Genomic DNA, 23,749 nt, shown 5'->3' on the forward strand with positions numbered 1-23,749 from the left:
TCTTGACCCTCTGGGTCTCGGAATATTGAATTTCCTAAAGATTTCTTAAATGGAATGTCTCATGCGTCTAGATCCAACTACCATTCTGCGTTCAAAGTCTGTTAATTTCCGCCGTGCAGCCATAATCACACCGGAAAGCTTTTCACATGAATCGCCTGAGTGCAAATAACAGCTCCACCAATGCACTGCCCTTTTATACCTTGTGCACGACATACTACCGTCATCTACGTACACAAAATCGGTGTTAAGAGGAGATAAATACTTTCTTACGTGTCAAAAATGTCACGGGTATACTGTTCATTGTGTGAGACAAAAACATCAGAGGTACACTGTTTCGCCTCTAGAAGTCACTAAAGGTTATAAAACTAGCGATGCTCAGAGAGGGTGCTCGAAATGCTCTGTGATGAACATACTTGTAGAGATGGTACTAGAAATGTCGTCCGTTAACATTAATGAACATCTGACACCTGCGTGTTAGTGATCAGCTAACATGCTAAAACGACCACGTGGTTTGCGAATAACGACTGCAGTTTCAGCCAAAAGGGTAACCAGCTCTTCCGGAATGTCTGTCCGTGTCTCGAACACACAGACAGTCATTAGCACACAGTCAGTTGCGCATTTATGTAAACGGACGAGATTTTCAGTAACATGTCTAAAACAATATTCACCAGTAGCATCAAACCTTCTTGGACGCTTAGTGGGAAACTGTGCACCTGTGAAATTTCCTGTTTATTTCCTCTGAACATTATAAATTTTGGATACTTAGTTTCTTTACACCCTGCGTGTAGGTTGAACTCTTCTGGCAAAGTTTCGGAGGCTGTTGAGTGACGTTTTCTGGATATTTTGGTGCTAGAGATCCGTAGTCTCTGGTGGTTCGTTCCAGAATTGCGTTTCGTTTAATTTCTTATCCCCATTTATGATTGTATCGGTATTTCATTGCAAATACCTACACTACGGTTCCGATGTTAACGGAATTTTCTGTGTGTCTTGTTTGGAGACATTTGCACCATTTGATTGCAGTACTTACTGTAAACAACAGTAATACCGTCTTCATTCTTCGCCCTCAAGCTTGCAATCAGTAGTGCTCAGTTTCTCGTATTTGTTCTTCGGGCAGAATTAATTGCATGGTGACATTGATGATATAACATTGATACCCATCAGTATGGATAAATTTACTAACGAAGAATTGGTCGATATACACATTGCTTAAGGGTTAGCTGAACGCGATGGAAGTGCGGTACGACGATACTTTGCTGACAAGGGGACCGTAGGAGGAACCCCTTACCGATTTTCCCTCCCAACCCCCAGAGGTCTCACTGTTCTTTCCTGAGTTCGTGCGTGGCTGCCACGGGGCCTCAGAGCTATAGCAGCCCATTCTTCTTCCCGGGCTGTATTTTATTCCCCATTCACCTCCCTCCCCATCCCTACTCCTTACCTTCTGCCCCCTCCTTCCCCTCTCTCGGTGTTCTTACTTATGGCGCCCTGCCTATCCACCTGATTTCCAGTATTCCTTGCGATTTCATTGTGATTTCGATGCCCCTTTGGGGTTTGACCTCCCTTGCACTTCTTCACCGCCTTGCAGCCGAACAGGAACTTTCTGGACTCAATTGTCACGGGTGATGAAACCTGGGCACACCACTGTACACCTGAGACCAAGCAACAGTCGCGCCAGTGACGGCATCCTTCTTCGCCAAAGCCGCGGAAATTCAGACAAGCACAGTCTGCCGGTAAAGTCATGGCAACCGTTCTTTGGGATCGGAAAAGGGTGTTGTTGGTCGGCTTTATGCACACTGGGACCACAATTAACGCTGACAGGTACTGTGAGACTCTGAAAAAACGAAAACAGGCAATTCAGAACCGGAGAGGAGGAATGTTGAGCAAGGGCGTACACATTCTCCCTGACAACGCTAGCCCACACATCGCCCGGCAAACCTTTGCTCTCCTGCAACAGTTTCAATGGAACATAATCACCCACCCTCCCTATAGTCCTGACTTGGCGCCCAGTGACTATCACCTGTTCCCTATGTTAAAAGAACATTTGGCCGGAAAGCTATTCAGCTCTGATTACGAGGTGAAAGAAGAGGTTCATAACTTTCTGAACAGCATGGCGGCATGCTGGTATGACATGGGCATACAAAAACTGCCACAGCGTCTACAAAAATGCATCGACAGAAATGGTGATTATGTCGAAAAATAGCTAAATGTTAAAGCTGTAAACTGATGTAAACCATTGTAGAAACAAATAGGTCTACGTACTTATAAAAAAAAATAGGAGACCTTTCTTTTGGAATTTCTCTTGTGTAATAGGTGAAGCGTATGGTGGACTTACCAGGTGTAAAATGTTTACAGTGATAAAAATGCAATAAATTAAAAACGCCACCAAAATTAAATTTGCATTGTTAAAAGGAAATGGTTAAGTAACGGACGATATGTAATTTTAAGACGCTCTTTTAAGACTATTTAAATAAAAATATAATGACATACATAAGAACAAGTTTATCTTTTACGGTTCCCTTATGACTTCTTTATATTAGTACATGTTTAAAAACAGGTATGCTCCTTTATATTTTAAAAGCATTTTTATACATATATATGCCAGTAACACTTTTCATTATAACGTATGTCGTTTTAAAATGTAGACAGTCCACTACTTGTATTTGGTGTTTCCCTGTATTTTGCTGCGACACTGTGGTACAATATAGATCTGAAGATGGTCATCGGTGACCAAAACCGGTAGTATAAGGAACTATCAATTTTGTGATCATAGACGGAAATAAGGGAGATACATTCTACAGTTTCTGGATCTCTGTTCTATCGCGACCTTGTCAAAGCTTGAGAAAAGTATGTATGTCTCATTTTACACTACTGGCCATTAAAATTGCTACACCACGAAGATGCTACAGACGCGAAATTTAACCGACAGGAAGATGATGCTGTGATATGCAAATGATAGCTTTCAGAGCATTCACACAAGGTTGGCGCCGGTGGCGACACCTACAAAGTGCTGACATGAGGAAAGTTACCAACCGATTTCTCATACACAAACAGCAGTTGACCGGCGTTGCCTGCTGATACGTTGTTGTGACGCCTCGTGTAAGGAGTAGAAATGCGTACCATCCAATAACCGACTTTGATAACGGTCATATTGTAGCATATCGCGATTGCGGTTTATCATATCGTGACATTGCTGCTCATGTTGGTCGAGATCCAATGACTGTTAGCAGAATACGGAATCGGTGGGTGCAGGAGGGTAATACGGAATGCCGTGCTGGATCCCAACGGCCTCGTATCACTAGCAGTCGAGATGATAGGCATCTTATCCGCATGGCTGTAACGGATCGTGCAGCCACGTATCGATCCCTGAGTCAACAGATGGGGACGTTTGCAAGACAACAACCATCTGCACGAACAGTTCGACGTCGTTTGCAGCAGCATGGACTATCAGCTTCGAGATCATGGCTGCGGTTGCCCTTGACGCTGCATCACAGACAGGAGCGCCTGCGATGATGTACTCGACGACGAATCTGGGTGCACGATTGGCAAAACGTCATTTTTTCGGATGAATCCAGGTTCTGTTTGCAGCATCATGATGGTTGCATCCGTGTTTGGCGACATCTCGGTGAACGCACACTGGAAGCGTGTATTCGTCACCGCCATACTGGCGTATCACCCGGCGTGATGGTATGGGGTGCCACTGGTTACACGTCTCGGTCACCCCTTGTTCGCATTGACGGCACTTTGAACAGTGGACGTTACATTTCAGATGTGTTACGACCCGTGGCTCTACCCTTCATTCGAACCCTGCGAAAGCCTACATTTCAGCAGGATAATGCACGACCGCATGTTGCAGGTCCTGTACGGGCCTTTCTGGATACAGAAAACGTTCGACTGCTGCCCTGGCCAGCACATTCTCCAGATCTCTCAGCAATTGAAAACGTTTGGTCAATAGTGGCCGAGCAACTGGCTTGTCACAATACGCCAGTCACTACTCTTGATGAACTGTGGTATCGTGTTGAAGCTGCATGGGCAGCTGTACCTGTACACGCCATCCAAGCTCTGTTTGACTCAATGCCCAGGCGTATCAAGGCCGTTATTACGGCCAGAGGTGGCTGTTCTGGGTACATATTTCTCAGGATCTATGCACCCAAATTGCGTGCAAATGTAATCTCATGTCAGTTCTAGTATAATATATTTGTCCAATGAATACCCGTTTATCATCTGCATTTCTTCTTGGTGTAGCAATTTTAATTGCCAGCAGTGTATTTGTATACAGCGTAAGGTAGGTGACGTATTCGACATGCGCCGTGTCCAATTCACGTTCAGTCTACCGAGCTAATAATTTAAATCATCTAAATGTGGCAGTCAGAGAAGTACGTATACACGGGGAGGCTGTTTGATGTGCTAACGTAATATGAGACTGCCATTAATATGTATGGGCTCCAGTTGATCCAGAAGTCAACGACCGTGCGAAATTGATGTAGACAAACCTGTGAGGATGCGCAGCGAACAATGGGCAGTGTTGGTGTGTGTGTGTGGCCGCATTGTGTGGCGGGCGCGGCAGCCTAGGCCAGCCCAGCCCAGGGGAGGTGCCCGCGACCCACTTGGCCGTCCCAGGGCGCGCGCCGCGTTGACACATCCCGGCCGCGGCTTCTCTCGCAATGCCGGACGTGTGGTCCTGGCCTTCAAATACGCCACCTTACAACCCTGTGTTCAGATACTTAGTCAACTGCCCGTATCCGTGTCGGATGTAGCACCCCTGATTGTTTCTCCAAAAACACAATGACAGAACAGGAGTCGGTCACATGCTATTAGTATAATTATTATTACGCCACACCAGCTTTAGGTCTTCCGTTAAGCTATGCCATTCATAACTTACATTGACAGGAACGGGGACTGAGACCATGAAGCGAAAGTCCGCTCTTCACTTAACTTTGTGGAGATGATAAACACACAACGGATATGAAATGATTAAAAGTTCATTACATTCGGAACCTGGTAGATAGTGTCGGAAGTTCCATGCGGCTTTTCGGGGATGATGCAGTAGTACACAGAAAGTTGCAGCATTAGAAAATTGTAGCGAAATGCAGGAAGATCTGCAGCGGATAGGCACTTCGTGCAGGGAGTGGCAACTGACCCTTAACATAGAACAAATGTAATGTATTGCGAATACATAGAAAGAAGGATCCTTTATTGTATGATTATATAACAGCGGAACAAACACTGGTAGCAGTTACTTCTGTAAAATATCTGGGAGTATGCGTGCGGAACGATTTGAAGTGGAATGATCATATAGAATTAATTGTTGGTAAGGCGGGTACCAGGTTGAGATTCATTGGGAGAGTCCTTAGAAAATGTAGTCCATCAACAAAGGAGGTGGCTTACAAAACACTCGTTCGACCTATACTTGAGTATTGCTCATCAGTGTGGGATCCGTACCAGATCGGGTTGACGGAGGAGATAGAGAAGATCCAAAGAAGAGCGGCGCGTTTCGTCACAGGGTTATTTGGTAAGCGTGATAGCGATACGGAGATGTTTAGCAAACTCAAGTGGCAGACTCTGCAAGAAAGGCGCTCTGCATCGCGGTGTAGCTTGCTGTCCAGGTTTCGAGAGGGTGCGTTTCTGGATGAGGTATCGAATATATTGCTTCCCCCTACTTATACCTCCCGAGGAGATCACGAATGTAAAATTAGAGAGATTAGAGCGCGCACGGAGGCTTTCCGGCAGTCGTTCTTCCCGCGACTGGAACAGGAAAGGTAGGTAATGACAGTGGCACGCGAAGTGCCCTCCGCCACACACCGTTGGGTGGCTTGCGGAGTATAAATGTAGATGTAGATGTAGAACGGAGGTTCTATCGGCTTGCTCCGTTGATAATGACACTTCTCCATTTCGCTCCTGGATTGTTTCTTTCTGTATTACTCTGCTGGAAAAAAATTAGTACATTTGGAAAGGCGACGTCGATTTTGATCCGATGACGGCATATGCCACTTCGGGGATATTTGATGTACTGATAATAGTTTCAACGACGTCCGCCGACAGATAGCGTAGTGACATAGCTACCAGAGCGCCATCTGTGTCTACCCTTTAATAGTGAATGCTGACAGCCAGAATGCTCGGTGTAGTGCAAATACACTACTGGCCATTAAAATTGCTAACCCACGAAAATGACGTGCTACAGACGCGAAATTTAACCGACAGGAAGAAGATGCTGTGATATGCAAATGATTCGTTTTTCAGATCATGCACACAAGGTTGGCGCCGGTGCCGACAAATACAACGTGCTAACATGAGGAAAGTTTCCAACTGATTTCTCATACACAAACAGCAGTTGACCGGCGTTGCCTGGTGAAACGTCGTTGTGATGCCTCTTGTAAGGACGAGAAATGCGTACCATCACGTTTCCGACTTTGATAAAGGTCGGATTGTAGCCTATCGCGATTGCGGTTTATCGTATCGCGACATTGCTGCTCGCGTTGGTAGAGATCCAATGACTGTTCGCAGAATATGGAATCGGTGAGTTCAGGAGGGCAATACGAAACGCCGTGCTGGATCCCAACGGCCTCGTATCACTAGCAGTCGAGATGATAGGCATCTTATCCGCATGGCTGTAACGGATCGTGCAGCCACGTATCGATCACTGAGTCAACAGATGGGGACGTTTGCAAGACAACAACCATCTGCACGAACAGTTCGACGACGTTTGCAGCAGCATGGACTAGCAGCTCGAAGACCACGACTGCGGTTACCCTTGACGCTGCATCCCAGACAGGAGCGCCTGCGATGGTGTACTCGACGACGAACGTGGGTGCACGAATGGCAAAACGTCATTTTTTCGGATGAATCCATGTTCTGTTTACAACATCATGATGGTCGCATCCGTGTTTGGCGACATCTCGGTGAACGCACACTGGAAGCGTGTATTCGTCATCGCCATACTGGCGTATCACCCGGCGTGATGGTATGGGGCGCCATTGGTTACACGTCTCCGTCACCTCTTTTTCGCTTTGACGGCACTTTGAACAGTGGACGTTACATTTGTAAGTAGGCTGTTTAGGTTTTTATATTGGTAACGCCACGTAGCGCTGTGTATGAAAACCACTGGCTGTGCTGTGTGAAGTCTATGGCTGGTTAGCATTGTTGTAGTATTCGCTATTGTAGTGCTGGGCAGTTGGCTGTTAACAGCGCATAGCATTGCGCACTTGGAGGTGAGCCGCCAGCAGTGGTGGATGTGGGGAGAGAAATGGCGGAGTTCTGAGAGCGGATGATCTGGGCGTGTCCATCAGAGACAGTAAATTTGTAAGACTGGATGTCATGAACTACTATATATATAGATTATGACTTTTGAACACTATTAAGGCTGGCCGGTGTGGCCGTGCGGTTAAAGGCGCTTCAGTCTGGAACCGCGTGACCGCTACGGTCGCAGGTTCGAATCCTGCCTCGGGTATGGCTGTGTGTGATGTCCTTAGGTTAGTTAGGTTTAATTAGTTCTAAGTTCTAGGCGACTGATGACCTCAGAAGTTAAGTCGCATAGTGCTCAGAGCCATTTGAACCATTGAACACTATTAAGGTAAACACATTGTTTGTTCTCTATCAAAATCTTTCATTTGCTAACTATGCCTATGAGTAGTTTGTACCTTCAGTAGTGTGAATCTTTTATTTAGCTGGCAGTAGTGTCACTCGCTGTATTGCAGTAGTTCGAGTAACGAAGATTTTTGTGAGGTAAGTGATAGATGAAAGGTATGGGTTAATGTTAGTCAGGGCCATTCTTTTGTAGGGATTATTGAAAGTCAGATTGCGTTGCGCTAAAAAATATTGTGTGTCAGTTTAATGTTGATCATAATAGGTAAAGAGCGAAATGTCTGAGTACGTTCAGTTCTGCTCAGCTGTTTGAAAATCAAATAATGTAAGAGGTTTATCAGCACAGTAATTCATTAATTTTTCGAAGGGGACGTTTCACATTTCAGATGTGTTACGACCCGTGGCTCTACCCTTCATTAGATCCCTGCGAAACCCTACATTTCAGCAGGATAATGCACGACTGCATGTTGCAGGTCCTGTACGGGCCTTTCTGGATACAGAAAACGTTCGTCTGCCGCCCTGGCCAGCACATTCTCCAGATCTCTCACCAATTGAAAACTTCTGGTCAATGGTGGCCAAGCAACTGGCTCGTCACAATACGCCAGTCACTACTCCTGATGACCTGTGGTATCGTGTTGAAGTTGCATGGGCAGCTGTACCTGTACACGCCATCCAAGCTCTGTTTGACTCAATGCCTAGGCGTATCAAGGCCGTTATTATGGCCAGAGGTGGTTGTTCTGGGTACTGATTTCTCAGGATCTATGCACCCAAATTGAGTGAATATGCAACCACATGTCAGTTGTAGTATAATATATTTGTCCAATGAATACCCGTTTATCTGCATTTCTTCTTGGTGTAGCAATTTTAATGGCCAGTAGCGTATGTGAAGCAACTAGGAGATACCACGGAGATGCTCTCATGCTTCCTACAGCCAACTGAACGAATTTGAAAGAGGTCAGATTTTTGGCTCCCGCGTCGCTGGATGCCCGTTGCAGAGAACTACCACGCAAGTTGGACGTACTGTATTAGTTGTGCAATGATGTTGGTATCAGTGGTCACGTGAACATTCTCTGACTCTTAGACAAGGTTCTGGACGTCCACGCAGCACAGACTCCTGCCAGGATCGCCGTACTGCAAGGGCAGCACTGGCAGATCATACAGCTACCATGGCACAGATAAGACGACTTGTGAGCCCAGACGTGTTTACCGAGCGATGTGGCGCAGTGGTTAGACACTGGACTCGCATTCGGGAGGACGACGGTTTAATCCCGCGTCGGGCCATCCTGATTTAGGTTTTCCGTGATTTCCCTAAATCGCTCCAGGCAAATGCCGGGATGGTTCCTTTCAAAGGGCACGGCCGACTTCCTTCCCCGTCCTTCCCTAATCCGATGAGACCGATGACCTCGCTGTCTGGTCACCTTCCCCAAACAACCCAACCCAACCCCAGACGTGTTAACTGTTGCGAACCGGTTATTAGCAGTGGGACTACTGGCACGCACACCTGTAGCCCGTTTCCAGCTCACGGTACAGCATCGACGTACACATCTTGACTGGTGCGTCAGAAGATTACTTGGAAGATTGACTGGCGTGCGGTGGTCTTCAGCGATGAAAGCAGATTCGACCTGCAAGCAAATGATGGTCGCAGACCTGGTCAGCGCTGTCTCATAGATGACCCCACCTCAGGCCTTATGGTCTAGGATGCGATAAGCTACAGCTCTCGTTCACCTTTGATGTTTCTGGAGGGGACGCTAACCAGAGCTCGGTATGTACAGAAAGTTGTTAGGTCAGTTATTTTGCCATTCTTGCAACAGGAAGGTGTTCTATTGTTCCGACAGGCTAATGCTCGTCCACACACTGTTCTCGGTGACCGAGCAGTTCTAGGCGCTTCAGTCTGGAACCACGCGGCTGCTGCGGTCGCAGGTTCGAATCCTGCCTCGGGCATGGATGTGTGTGATGTCCTTAGGTTAGTTAGGTTTAAGTTGTTCTAAGTTCTAGGGGACTGAGGACCTCAGATGTTAAATCCCATAGTGCTTAGAGCCATTTGAACCACACACTGTTCGTGAAACTTAATGAGCTCTGCAAGACGTGCAGCGGCTTCTCTGGCCAGCACGATCTCTGTACTTGTCTTCGATCGAGCATGTGTGGCATACGATGGGACGAGAAGTGACTCTTTCAACTCGTTAGCCAGCAACTTTTACAGAACTACGTGAAAAGTTCGAGCAGAAGTGGAATAACATATTCCATGACAGTATTCGCCATTTGTACGATGGACTGGATGTCAGAGCCCGCGCCTTCATTGCTGCCAGTGGAGGCTGCTCCACGTACTGATGTGGGTGTTCCAGCATGGGTCAGTACCAGGTACCTCAGAACCGCCTGAGCTATTGATCTGTATATGTAATCATTTCACGTACTCCATATGCACTGTTGCAACATTAAATACTGAGTGGGGAAACCTCTAACAGGATGTACAAGCTTTTTTCGAACTGTGTACTTAATGATTGGCTGGGTGCAGTCCATTAACTGCAATGGATTCAGATAGCACCATTTATTGTATCCACTGTCGAATGGTAGCACTCAATAAGTAATAAAAGAATGGCACGAAATGCGAACGATACATTAACTTTCACGAATGCTTCGCTCTTGGACGATATTCACTACGTGCGAATTAATCTTCGAAATTCTTCGGACATGCGACCGTAAAACAGAATACATTACTTGACTTTCTCCAACCAGTAATTCGCGACCGACCACACCTGAGAACTTCTCATTAATGACTGCCGCGTTGGGGGGCGCCTAAGAGAAGCCACCGTAAAACTCATTGGCGAGACTAAAGATGAACAACCGCGCGATGTCGCACACCACACAGGTTGTGAGCTGTTGTATCTATAGAGACGCAACAACCCTGACCCTACCCAGGCATCTACAGCAGTATTAGTGATCCACACAGGCCCGAACACAAGCTTGTATTGGTTGTAAAATGAAAGGAAAAACTACTCCCACGCAGCCATGAAGGCCCAAAGGTACCGACTGGCCGCCGTGTCATCCTCAGCCCACAGGCGTCAGTTTCCCAGACCGGAGCCGCTACTTCTCAATCAAGTAGCTCCTCAGTTTGCCTCACAAGGGCTGAGTGCACCCCGCTTGCCGACAGCGCTCGGCAGACTGGATGGTCACCTATCTAACTGCTAACCCAGCCCGACAGCGCTTAACTTCGGTGATCTGATGGGAACCGGTGTTACCACTGCGGCAAGGCCGTTGGCTAAAATGAAAGTAAACAGCCTCTGAATGTCATCTAGAGAGATTTCTCACCATGCTTGAAACGTACGCTGTGACAGTCATGAACAATGGTGCCACTAGGTTGGTGTGGAAGTATGCACCTTTCCATCGCCTCCCAGTCATGCTCTATAGGTGGCTAATCATGGGATCCGGCAGGCCAGTCAAAGATGCATAAACATCTTAAAAATTCTGATTTTTCGTTACTATCTCACAATTTTAAATAAAGCGCACTCAAAGTGGCTTGTTCTTGGATAAAATTAATCGGTTTACTAGCGACAGTCAGAAACGCCGTTAATAAATAAACAACGAAAACGCAAAATTCTCCTAGTGAGGGTATTTTTTATTATTACTTTTCATTCCCTATTTTCTACCAGAAAGCTATATTCAATTCATGTCTGTCCCAGATACGCGTAGCTTCGGCACACATACGAGACAGTAAGATTTTCAAATACTCGTACAATACCACAGTTTTAAAGTAGCGGCTGAAAACAAATTAGCGATGTAAGCTACACTGTGATCAGATGAATGTGCAGAAAAAATAACCATCGAGATGGTAGTGCAAAAATTGGACTTTAATAACTAAACAACTAAAAACAAACCCTCCTAGTGAGGGTATTTTTTATTATTACTTTTCATTCCCTACCCCGTAAAGATAGTCTGCTATTGGGGGACTACTTATCCAAATACCTGGCGAGCTGCTAGTTGGCAAAGATATTCCCAATTGGGAATATTTGGAACATAATTTACAGTTTACGGTATTTGCCGCACAAACCAAGCAAAGCCTCCCGGAAGCCTTGGTCAGAACGTAGGGATGCAAGCTATTTTTAATTTAACTCTGGGACGACACGTGTCAGACAAAAAGTATTCGTGTATTTACGATTATAGTCCATGACTTGCTCGACATTTAAAACGCAGTAAAGGTAATTTTGAAGCTTGCTTCTCTGTCTCTGTTTCTACTTCAGACATAGGGAAATGTGTGTGTCCAAGTTCAACAAACTTATGTTTCTCAACACTTTATAGGTAGCATTTAGCACACGTTTAATTCATTAAAACCTGCTATCCACGCTGTCATCGGTACGGGAAGTTACATGCAGTTGTTACCCATTCCAGATTCACGAGGCAGTAGGCAAAACAATAATATTGTTTGTTGGTTGTTGGTGTTGTGGTTTTCAGTCCAAAGACTGGCTTGATGCTACTCTCTTCCTGTGCAAGCCTTATCATCTCCGAATAATTACTGCGGCCTTCATCCTTCTAAATTTGCTTACAGTATTCACATCTTGGTTTCCTCTACGACCCTCCCCCCCCCCCCCCCCCCCAACACATTTCCCTCTAATTTTAAGTTCGTGATCGCTTGATATCTCAAAGTGTGCCCTATCAGCCGATCCCTGTTTACAGTCAGAATGTGCCACAAATTTCTTGTCTCCCCGGCGATGTTCAACTCTTCTTCATTAGTTATGTGATCTACCCATCTACTCTTCAGTATTCTTCTGTAGCACCACGTTTCAAAAGCTTCTATTCTCTTCTTGTCCAAACTATTTATCGCCCATGTTTCACTTGCATACACGGCTACACTCAAGACAAATACCTTCAGATAAGACTTCCAGATATTTAAGTCTATATTCGATGTTAACACATTTCTCTTCTTCAGAAAAGCTTTTCTTACCTTTGCCAGTCCACATCTTGTATCGTCTCTACTTCGGCCATCATCAGTTATTTTCCTGCAAAAAAGCAAAATCTATCTTCTACTTAAATTGTCTCGTTTCCTAATCTAAAATCTTCCTGATTTAGTTAGACTACGTTCCATAACCTTGTTTTGCTTTTGTTGATGTTCATCTCATATCCTCCTCTCAAGACACTGTCCATTCCATTCAACTGCTCTTCAAAGTCGTTTGCTGTTTCTGACAGAATTAAAATGTCATCGGCAAACCTCAAAGTTTTTGTTTCTTCTCCCTGGACTGATTCCTACTCCACTTTTTTTTTTTGTTTCGTTTACTGCTTGTTCAATGTAAAGATTGAATAACATCGGCGATAGGCTAAAACCTGACTGACTTCCTTTTCAACCACTGTTTCCCTTTCATGTCCCTCGACACTTATAACTGCCATCTGGTTTCTGTAAAAGTTGAAATAGCCTTTCAGTCCCTGTGTTTTACCCCCTGCTACCTTCAGAACTTCAAATAGAGTTTTCCAGTCAAAATTGTCAAAAACTTTCTCTAAGTCTACAAATGCTATAAACGTAGGTTTGCTTTTCCTTAACCTATCTCCTAAGATAAGTCGTATGTTCAGTATTGCCTCGTGCATCTACATTTCTCCGGAATCCAAACTGATCTTGCCCGAGGTCGGCTTGTACCAGTTTTTCCACTATTCTGTAAAGAATTCGTGTTAATATTTTGTAACTCTGGCTTGTTAAACTGACTGATCTGTAATATTCACACAGATCAGCACGCTCTTATTGGCATTATTACAGTCCTATTGAAGTGTGAGATTATTTAGTCTGTCTCATACATTTTGCACAGCAGATGGAAGAGTTTTATCGTGACTGTCTCTCGTAAGCCTATCAGTAATTCTGACGGGATGTCCTGTACTCCAAGGGTCTTGTTGCGGCTTAGGTCGTACAGTTCTCTGTCTAATTCTCCTCACAGTATCATACCTCCCGTCTTATCTTCACATACATCATCTTCCCGTTTCTATTAATGCCATCAAGTTCACCTCCCTTGTACAGACACCCCCCCCCCCCCCATATACTCCTTTCAGCTTTCGCTTCGCTGCTTAGTACTGGTTTTCCGTCTGAGCTCTTGATACGAATTCAACTGCTTCTCTTTTCTCCAACAGGCTCTTTAATTTCCTGTAGGCGATGCCTATCTTTATCTTAGTGAAATACGCTTCTGAATCCTTCCATTTGTCCTCTAGCGGTTCCTATTTGGCCGTTTTGCAGTTCCTGTCAATCTCATTTTTTAGACGTTTGTCTTCCCTTTCGCCTGCTTCATTTGCTGCATTTTAATATTTTCTCGCTTCATTAATTAAATTCAAAACCTCCTGTGTTATCAAAGGATTTCTAGACCTTGTCTTTTTACCTATTTGATCCTCTAATGGCCTCGATATTTCATCTCTTAAAGTCACCCATTCGTCTTCTACTGCATTCCATTCCCCTGTTCTAGTCAATTGCTGCCTAATGCTCCCACTGAGGCATCCAACAACCTCCCGGTTCTTTCAATTTATCTAGGTGCCTTCTTCTTAGTTTCCTATTTTTGCAGTTTGTTCAGAGTCCACATCTGCCCCCTGGAAATGTCTCACAATTTAAAATCTGGTTCCTAAATATCTAACCATTACGTAATCAATCTGAATCCTTCCGGTATCTCCAGGTCTCTTCCACGCTTACAGACCTTTTTTATGTTTCTTAAATGAATTTTCGTCTCTCTCAACTATATGAATAAGTTCCTTTATCTCATGATAAATTTCTTCAATCCCTTCATCTGCTGAGCTTATTGGCATTTAAACTTGTACTGCTGAGGTGAGTGTGGGCTTCGTGTCTGTCTTCGCTACGATAATGCGTTCATAATAGCTTATCCGCATTCTTATTTTCTTATTCATTATTGAACCCACTCTACCTGTATTACACCATGTGACTTTGTATTTACAACTCTGTATTCATCAATATGTAATTTTTTCTCAGATCTTTTCGAATTATTTTCACTTTGCAGCAATATTCTCGGTTTGTTTGCCGCTACGTGAAGTAAAAGATGCATAGTCCAGATTTTCGTCTACTCCCAGACAAGTCCTTTGAGTTTGCTGTGTGTAGACGGTAGTATCATATCTCCACCCAAGTGGCTACTGTTATCGGTCAGGTAGCTCCTCGGGTACTGGGTCTCTACCGGCGACCGCGCACAAGTAAATGCGTGTAGTCAGCGATCCCGCCCTCTTGAAACGTTAATCGTGTCGGTGGTGTCGGCAACCCTGGTAAGCAACCGAGCAGCACACGTGACGTAATGCGCAACCACCGGAACTCCCAACGACCTCGTTGGGAAACGTCGGTCGCTTCTAGCTCCCTCTCCCCTGTGTGTGTGTGTGTGTGTGTGTGTGTGTGTGTGTGTGTGTGGCGTAAAAGTACGAGAACGTTAAATTCATTGGGACGTGATGTTCTCGCTGCATCATAACTGATCCATTAAATTTCTGGAGTGCAGCCACATAAACTCTGTTCTTCTATCTGCCTTATATCTTTAGAACATCTTCAGAGTGAGCCAACAGATAGAAGGCTACAGTACTCGTTCGTCCTTTTGCAGGTTTTCATATTTCTATAGATTGAGGTTTTATTTAAGTACTCTGAAAAGGATTTTGTTGGAAAAAATCTTTTTCGAGCATTTAAAGAGCATTTTCCTACCACGTGTGTTCATGTGCCACGCCCACTTGGATGCGACCCACTTTCCTGCATATATTTTAGATCTTTATATCCCCTACATTGCACGTTAGGGATTTTTTTTTCCGAGTGTGTTGGCTATCCTTGGAATGCAACGGTCGGTATTCTGTTGTTTCTGCTGTTTGTAAACAACACGGTTTCAAACACGTGGTTAGTTTGGTTCAAGTGTGATTGCGAGTAGTTGTTATGCTTACGTTTGCAGTGCTTGTTTGCAAATGTACTCACCTCTTTCACAGCTATTTATATAGAAGCTCCTGCAAGTTAAGCCTATTCATAACGTCCTCTACTGGTGATAAGCCATGTCATGGATTGTGTCCATCAGGAGACAATTCGTGGTGCAAATACAGTAGGGCTCAGGCAACTGGAGAACCTTATTCTCACTAGCATTCTCTTCCTGCTGCTGTTGTTACAGCAATTAAACGTATTTTCAGAGACTTGGCTCATTCTGATCTTCTAAGGAAATGTCTGCATGGGCAGACACAGACCTCAATGAATGTTTCAACAGCATAATTTGGAACCACCTTTCTAAAACTATATTTATAGGCATGCATACAATGAACCTAGAAGTTGATGGTGCTGTTATTACATTCAATTGTGGTAAAATTGGAAGTGTTGGGTACTGAAAAAGCTGGGAATTAATCCTGGTGAAAATATGATCACTGGGCTGCAACATTGCGATAAAATGAGGATAGCCGATGCAGACAGGTCTGCATCTAATATGGCCAAGAAAGCAATACAAACATCCAGGAAGGTAAAAAAAGAAGCTGGAAGACCTGCTAGAGGCCAAATAAAGGCCGTCATATGCATCAGGACAGTTTTAATTAACTTTAAGTAACAAATTTCACAAGTTTTTTCTTTAAAGTCAATTTCCCGCAAAGTAAAATTTTCAGTACATATGCTCCATTATATCTGGAACTATCATAAATAAATGAATGAAATTTTCAGATACTCTGCATAACAGGAAAAGCCACCTCTGATACTACATTCATTAATATTCCCCCATTAGGAAGTTCACAAAAAATATTTTCTGCTGAAAAAGCTTAATATTTTTGTTAATTAAAAAAAAGTATTTCTTAAAAACTATAAAATGGATAAAGTAGATTTTAGTACAGTTGACTCTATTAGCATAATGTAACACACAGTAAAAATATTAAGGTCCTGCATCAAATAGTTTTTTTCAGAAATGGGTCAAATACTTGCCTAAATTAACATGGGTTAGATAGGCAGGGTGTGGTCCCCTTAAACCACAAATTACAGTTGGGCAAACGATACTCTCGTTCGACCGAGCTCGAGAGTCGCACTTCTTTGAGGTACTTGGAACACTACTTCTGCTCACAGGATGACGCCACCTTAATAAGCAATATACTGAGTTAAATATGGTAAAAGCCCTTAATACAGTCTCATGCCCTTCCCAATATTCCTCAAACATATTTTCTTTTCTGGTCGATTGCGCGGTGCTGTATCGACGGCTTTACACAACACTGTGAAACGTGTACCATAAGAAACCAAAGATGGCATTTCTGGCCAAGAGAAGTCTACTGTTATCAGACAGGTCTTAACTTGAGGAAGAAATTTCGAAGGATGCACTTCTGGAACACAGCATTATATGGTAGTGAATCATGGACAGAAGGAAAACCGGAACAAAAGAGAACTGAAACGTTTGAGATGTTGAACACTAGGTGGACTGATAAGGAATGTGAAGGGTCACTGTAGACTCAGGAGGAAAGGAACATACGGAAAACACTGACAAGGAGGACGGAGAGGGTGACAGGACATGCGTTAACAAATCAGAAAGTGACCTCCATGGTACTAGAGGGAGCTGTAGAGGGTAGAAACTGTAGGGAAAGACAGATATTGGAACGCATCCAGCTAATACCCGAGGACGTAGGGTGCAAGTGCTGCTCTGAGATGAAGAGGTTGGCACAGGACAGAGTTTCGTGACGAGCCATATCAAACCAGTCAGAAAACTCAAGACTCAATTTTAAGAAAATCTACAACAAACTCTTCTTCACTGTAGGTCTGTTCTTCTGCTCATGTGTGTACACAATTTATTACTTCTGTGAAGTCTTTGCCGGCCGGAGTGGCCGTGCGGTTCTAGGCGCTACAGTCTGGAGCCGAGCGACCGCTACGGTCGCAGGTTCGAATCCTGCCTCGGGCATGGATGTATGTGATGTCCTTAGGTTAGTTAGGTTTAATTAGTTCTAAGTTCTAGGCGACTGATGACCTCAGAAGTTAAGTCGCATAGTGCTCAGAGCCATTTTTTGTGAAGTCTTGAATAAACAATGCGTGTGTGGGACGCGTGTGTACACAGCTTAAGTTTTCGTAAAGAACAACTTTCTGTTGCATCAAATTTGACGCCTTTACCTTCAAAACAGTACACAATCGTTTTTGGTGCGTCCACAGTGAAGTTCAGGACTGTTTATAGTTCAGGATGTAAGCTCCCTAATTTATCGTCGTGGCAATTAACGCAGTAGATAAACATCCAAGTAGAGCACTTTAAATTTCTTTGCCAGCTTAGAGGTTGGGCACCAGTCGCAATAGGGTGGACACTTCAGTCAGAACGATCGACAAGTTGACACAAATTTCTCCACTTATTCTGTCGTAATACTTACTGACATAAAGTTTCAGATTATTCAGAAGTTTAACAAAATACACCGTGAGCTATCACGCTGAATCTATCGATTAATATTGTGGCATCTGATATTTCAATTTAACGGTATCGATATGTGTGACATGCGCACTGCCACACTTACGTCTTACTAACGTGGAAGCGAACTAGAGTGTGTGTGTGCGCGCAATCTGAACAGCGTTACACACAGCCGCTATAGCGTTGTGCATAATTGCGTAATAAGTACAGGTTTACTGAATGTTACCTGTGTAATAAATGACTATTTTCATCAGTACAGAAATGACTATCATGGCAGCTGAAAACAACATCACAGCTGAGAGACCTCACGTGAGAAAATTTTCTGTTTACATTATTTCGGCTGTCTGAGCACTGTCCAGTTCCCCAAACATTTAATGCACTTCTTAAAGTTCATGTAACGAGTTATGGTCTCCTTCGACAAAATCTGTCCGCCTATGCGCTCACTATTCCAACGTTGTGGCAGCAAGTAAGATGTCACTGGTCATTTTATGCGATTGCGACCCATAACTTAATAAAGGATCCATTGGGAGAATCTGACGACTGCTTACAATGTGGTGCAGAAAAGGCTCGTAGAAGCGGAAGAGAAACTGGTTTGTGGGATCTTTAGGTGCCTGTCTGCTGTACAATGGACCCTGTTGACACTACAGTGTTCGACAGTTATGCGCAATTGTAATGCAGGCATTGATACTTTGTCGCAAATTTCGGTTCTGATTAACTGACTGACTGCAGACTGAAGCTACTGTCACCAAAGTTCATCTCGCGCAAGGACCGCAAAGATGATAAAAGAAACCAGGGCTCGTATGGAAGCATACAGACAGTACTTTTCCCCTCGCTCCATTTGCGAGCGAAACAGGAAAGGGAATGACTACTACTATTACTACTACTACTACTAGTAGTAGTAGTAGTAGTAATAGTAATAGTAAGTACACTCAGCCACGCACAATGTGGCGACTTGCGGAGTACGCATCCAGACATATAGAAAAGCATTTCTCTTGTAATCTGATAGTCTTCCTTCGCGTCCTCTCTGGGGCCAACATTGATGTTTCATTAGAGAGCACACTCCATCGTTTATGTATTTATGGGACACATTCTTGGACATACACGTCCCTGCTATTATTAGAGAAACAGGATGCAGAAGGTTACAGTTGGACGCTTGAGTAACACAAAACGGGCCGCCCTGTCGATATGGATCCATTACTATTATTGCTCTGTTTTTGCTCTAGCATTTTATTTGAATTAGGAAGCAAAATAGTGTGGCCGAGTGGTTCCAGGCGCTTCAGTCTGGAACCGCGCGACTGCTACGGTCGCAGGTTCGAATCCTGCCTCGGGCATGGATGTGTGTGATGTCCTTAGGTTAGTTAGGTTTAAGTAGTTCTAAGTTCTAGGGGACTGATGACCTCAGAAGTTAAGTCCCATAGTGCTCAGAGCCATTTGAACCATTTTTTGAAAGTTTAGGTCAGATACATTCGTCGTAAGAATTATCAACTTTGGGACACAGATATCAGTACCGAAATTTATTTTGCATATATTTATTCACTGATGTCCTACGGGATGTTATTCTGGGGTAACACCACACATTAACAAAAAGTATTCATTGTACAAAAGAAAGTAATATTAGAATTCTGTCTCGAGTGCACACATGTAAATCTCGCAGGCTTCTATTAAAACCATTAGTAAGGTTATAACCACAGCCTCGCACTTCATTACTCGCTCATTAAATATGTTGTCAGCAATCTATTAATTTTCAGAATCATGGAAATTTTCACCAGTACAATACCAAAAGGAAAAACAAGCCAGGTGCGGGTAGGACTCGCGTACTCTGAAGATTCCGCACAAACTTAATTGTATACAGACATTCCCTAAAAATGATCTAAATTTACCTCTAGTGAATCTAACTTTGGCACGGAAAGGAGTATAGTACTCAGCTACAAAATTATGGTGATCTGCCCACTGAAATAGAATGTCTGACAGACAGCAGAAGTATTTTCAAATGCAGATTAAGGCTATTTCTCTTTAATAACTCCCTCTATACCTCTGACGAATTCGTGAATAAAAGTAGTCAATTGTTTTTTTAACTATCAGTGTTCTGATTGGTTTTATGCGACCTGCCACGAACTCTCGTCCTTTGCCAACCTCTTCATCTCAGAGTAGCACTTGCAACCTACGTCCTCAATTATTTGCTGGAGTATTTCAATCTTTGTCTTCCTCTAGTGTTTATGCCCTCTACAGCTCCCAGTAGTAACATGGAAGTCACTCTCTGATGTCTTAATAGATGTCCTATCGTCCTGTTCCTTCTCCTTGTCAGGGTTTTCCACACATTCCTTTCGTCCGACTCTGCGCAGAACCTCCTCATTCCTTACCTTATCAGTCCACCTAATTTTCAACATTCGTCAATTACAAACTTTTAAATGGTCGGTGTACAACTGATGAGCCAAAACATTGTGACCACTTTTGGAACGCAACGCAGCAGCCGTCCTGCATGGCATAAAATAGTAAATCGTTGGTAGGTTTCCGAAGATATATAGTCCAGATATGTACGCGCAGGTCACAAGCAACACTCGTATATTACGGGCCGGTTATTTGTGGAGTCGTAGCTGGCGTCCGATAGCATCCGACATGTGTTCCATCGGGTTCAGATCAGGCGAAGTTGGTCAGTAAAGAGATGAACTTGAGTTCATTGTCACGTTCCTCAAACCACTGTAGCACGATTTTGGGTTTGTGGCAAGGACGATCTGCTGGAAGTTGCCATCGCTGTCGGGAAAGTCATCATATATGAAGAGTTGCAATGCGGTCCGCAGTAACGCTCACGTAGTCTACAGCTTTCATGATATCTTCGATTACCACCACTGGTCCACGGAAGCCCAGGTGAATGTCCCCACAGCATAATACTGTCCCCCACCGGCCAGTGTCCGTGGCGCAGTGCATGTTTCGAGCAGGTGTTAGTCTGGATGACGGCCAATCCGGACCTAACAGTTCACGTGGTGTAACATGAAGTGTGATTCATTCGACCAGGCAACACATTTCCACTGACGCGCGGTCAAATTACTACGTTCTCGGACCTACTGCAGCCTAAACTGACGATAGGGGTGTCTGCTGCGGTGCCCCATATTAAACACTGTGCGCCGAAAGATGTGCTCCAAAACATTTGTGCCAACATCAGCATTGAGATCGCCGACTATCCTACTTTATAGAGGGGAAAAGGCTTCTACATCCACGTTCTGTGATGAGGCGTCTATGTCCTTGTCGCTCAATCGCGGTTTCAGCGTCGATCAATCTGTTCCATAGAAGGTGACGATAGTAGCACGATAACATCGGACCAAATTCGCCATTTCCGACATGCTCTTTCCCAGGCGCCTGCCCATAACAATCTGACCCTTGTTGAAGTCGCTTATGTCTCTGGATTTCCCCACTTGCGGCCTGTATTTTCACTGGAATGATTCCCCATTCATCTATACTCTGCTTATACAGGGTGATTCAAAAGTAACTGTAGACACTTCGTAGGACTAATGTATGCGTCACAATAAGAGTAACATGTTAAATAACGTTTTGTCTGAAATTGCTTATCTCCGAGTTATGATACATAACGTCATTTGCAGTAGGCATTACATTATGGACCAGTACAGGCTTTTGGCGTGTTGTGTTCGCCTGCGTATCGGCTGGTGTTGCTTTGTACATCCTTCTACACTGGTCGGTTGATTCTGGCACGAGGCACCTTTATTTACTTGACTTCAGTGTGGTGCGTTGTAATCTATGGGGCTGTTGTAGCGTAGCGGCAACAGACGCACTATGTACTTTTATTCTGCCCGTAATTCATAGGCTGCAGTCGTTGTGTACAATACGATGCCATAATGAAACGGTAAAAAATGTAAATGTCGTGTGAATAGGGCCTCCCGTCGGGTAGACCGTTCGCCGGGTGGAAGTCTTTAGATTTGACGCCACTTCGTCGACTTGCAGCCGTTGGAGATGAAATGATGATGATTGGGACAACACAATACCCAGTTCCTAAGCGGAGAAAATCTCCGACCCAGCCGGGAATCGAACCCTGTCGCGCTGACCACTCAGCTACCGGGGGGCGGACAATGAAACGGTGAATACACGGATATGCACCAACTTACGGCGCAGCAGAAGGCAACACACAAGCAGCAAGATGACGATATATGGAAAAGTTTCGAAACAGAAGAGTGCCAAACCATCATTTTCACAGCTGTGGAAAGGCGTTTAAGGGAATATGGCATTCGTGGCGCACCACGATTAGGTCGGCTTAAACGTATTTTGGGAATGGTAGATGAAGATCCGACCGTAACTACAGGCCGCATAAGTGCCACTGCAGAGATTTCTCAATCAACTGTATGGCGCCTGCATCGGAGACAGCAATTCCACCCATTTCACCTGCAGAAAGTACAGGAGCGAACACCTGTAAACTACTCTAGACGTCAGGATTTGTCAGTGGTTACTCGAGCGCCATGCTGCTGGTCCACTGTTTGGTCGTGGGGTAGTGTTTATGGATGAGTACCTCTTTGCCCGCGCGGATATCGTGAACACTGATAACATGCTCACGTGGGCGTATAAGAATCCTCCCGTAAATACAATACGAGGATTTCAACATCGTTTTGCCCTGAATATCTCGTGTGGTATAGTGGACAATAAGTTACTCGGACCCCATTTTATTTCACAGCGCATGACTGGCGGAGTCTGACGACAGATTTTTGAACATGAATTGGGTGGTCTGCTTCATGACGTCCCAATCGCTGCACGAACCAACTTGTGGTTTATGCACGACGGTGCCCCTGCACATTTCAGTCGGGAGGCAAGAAGTCTCTCAGAGTTGCTTATCCAATGTATGGATTGGTCGTGCAGGGGCGGTTACTGGGGCGGCCAGATCTCCGGATCTAAACCCCCCCTCCCTCCCCCTTGACTCACATTTTTTGGGGACGTGTCGAGGAGCTCGTGTTGGTGTTGCAACTGGGAATTTAATGCAACTACAGCAACCGAACTGAAAATGGTTGTGCAACTGTGGAGAACGAGACAAACGGACCCCTCAGCATTCAGAGAGCGGTAAGATGTCGAGTACATCACTGTTTTCGACTAAGTGGACATCATTTTTAACATATTCTTAGGTGAACGTACAGTACGTAGCTGTGTTGGTTTCTGGGTAATTTCGTGTCGTTGCTTTCTGAGGAGGATTATTTTTGTGATGCACTTGTCATCCCTATTCTACTGCATAACGCTGAAATACAGCAATTTCAGACAAAACATTTTGGCTCAACACGTGTGTGTGTGTGTGTGTGTGTGTGTGTGTGTGTGTGTGTGTGTGTGTGTGTGTAAATATATCGTAATTGCTTAATATTTTGTGCCTCCTCTGATACGCTCCAAATCATAACACGTTTATCGTGACGGACCAATGGAACAAACAGAAAGCAGACTGGGAAGTTCATCCTGGTATAGTTCAGTGATCGCATTACGGTGCGAGGTGCTGTTTGTTGTTATTCCGTGGCGGTCTCTGCTTGGGCAGAAGAGTCGACGTCCTTGCTGCGTCACGCTTCGCCCGGCGCCAAAACTTTGCATACAAACAGCTGCTTATTCGGCAGCCTGAGGGCCCTCGAGCGTTGGCCGCGTCTAGTTACGATACAAGGGCAGCGCGGTGACCTCTAGCTGTTGCAATTACGCCTGGGTACAATGCACGTACCAATGACACGGCAGAGGGAGGGGGGGGGGGGGGGGTGGTTCGGTGCGTGTGAGGCATGCGCTCCAATCAGGCACCCTGTAAGTTGTGAGCGCACAGCTAGAAGCGCAAGGCAGCCGGGTCAGTCACGTAATTTTGTAAGAGTGACGCAGTTCCCTTC

General features: G+C 44.7%; 1 protein-coding gene and 1 pseudogene across 2 annotated transcripts in view; one reads left to right on the top strand and one right to left on the bottom strand.

Annotated features, from left to right (window-relative positions):
- LOC124776957 (fat-like cadherin-related tumor suppressor homolog) overlaps positions 1 to 23,749 on the top strand; it is a gene marked incomplete at its 3' end in the record, with an annotated part of 338,653 nt that overhangs the window by 170,006 nt on the left and 144,898 nt on the right.
- Positions 10,715 to 10,832, bottom strand: LOC124778684 (annotated as a pseudogene).

The sequence above is a fragment of the Schistocerca piceifrons genome, chromosome 2 (assembly GCF_021461385.2).
Source record: "Schistocerca piceifrons isolate TAMUIC-IGC-003096 chromosome 2, iqSchPice1.1, whole genome shotgun sequence".
Classification (NCBI taxonomy): Eukaryota; Metazoa; Arthropoda; class Insecta; order Orthoptera; family Acrididae; genus Schistocerca; species Schistocerca piceifrons.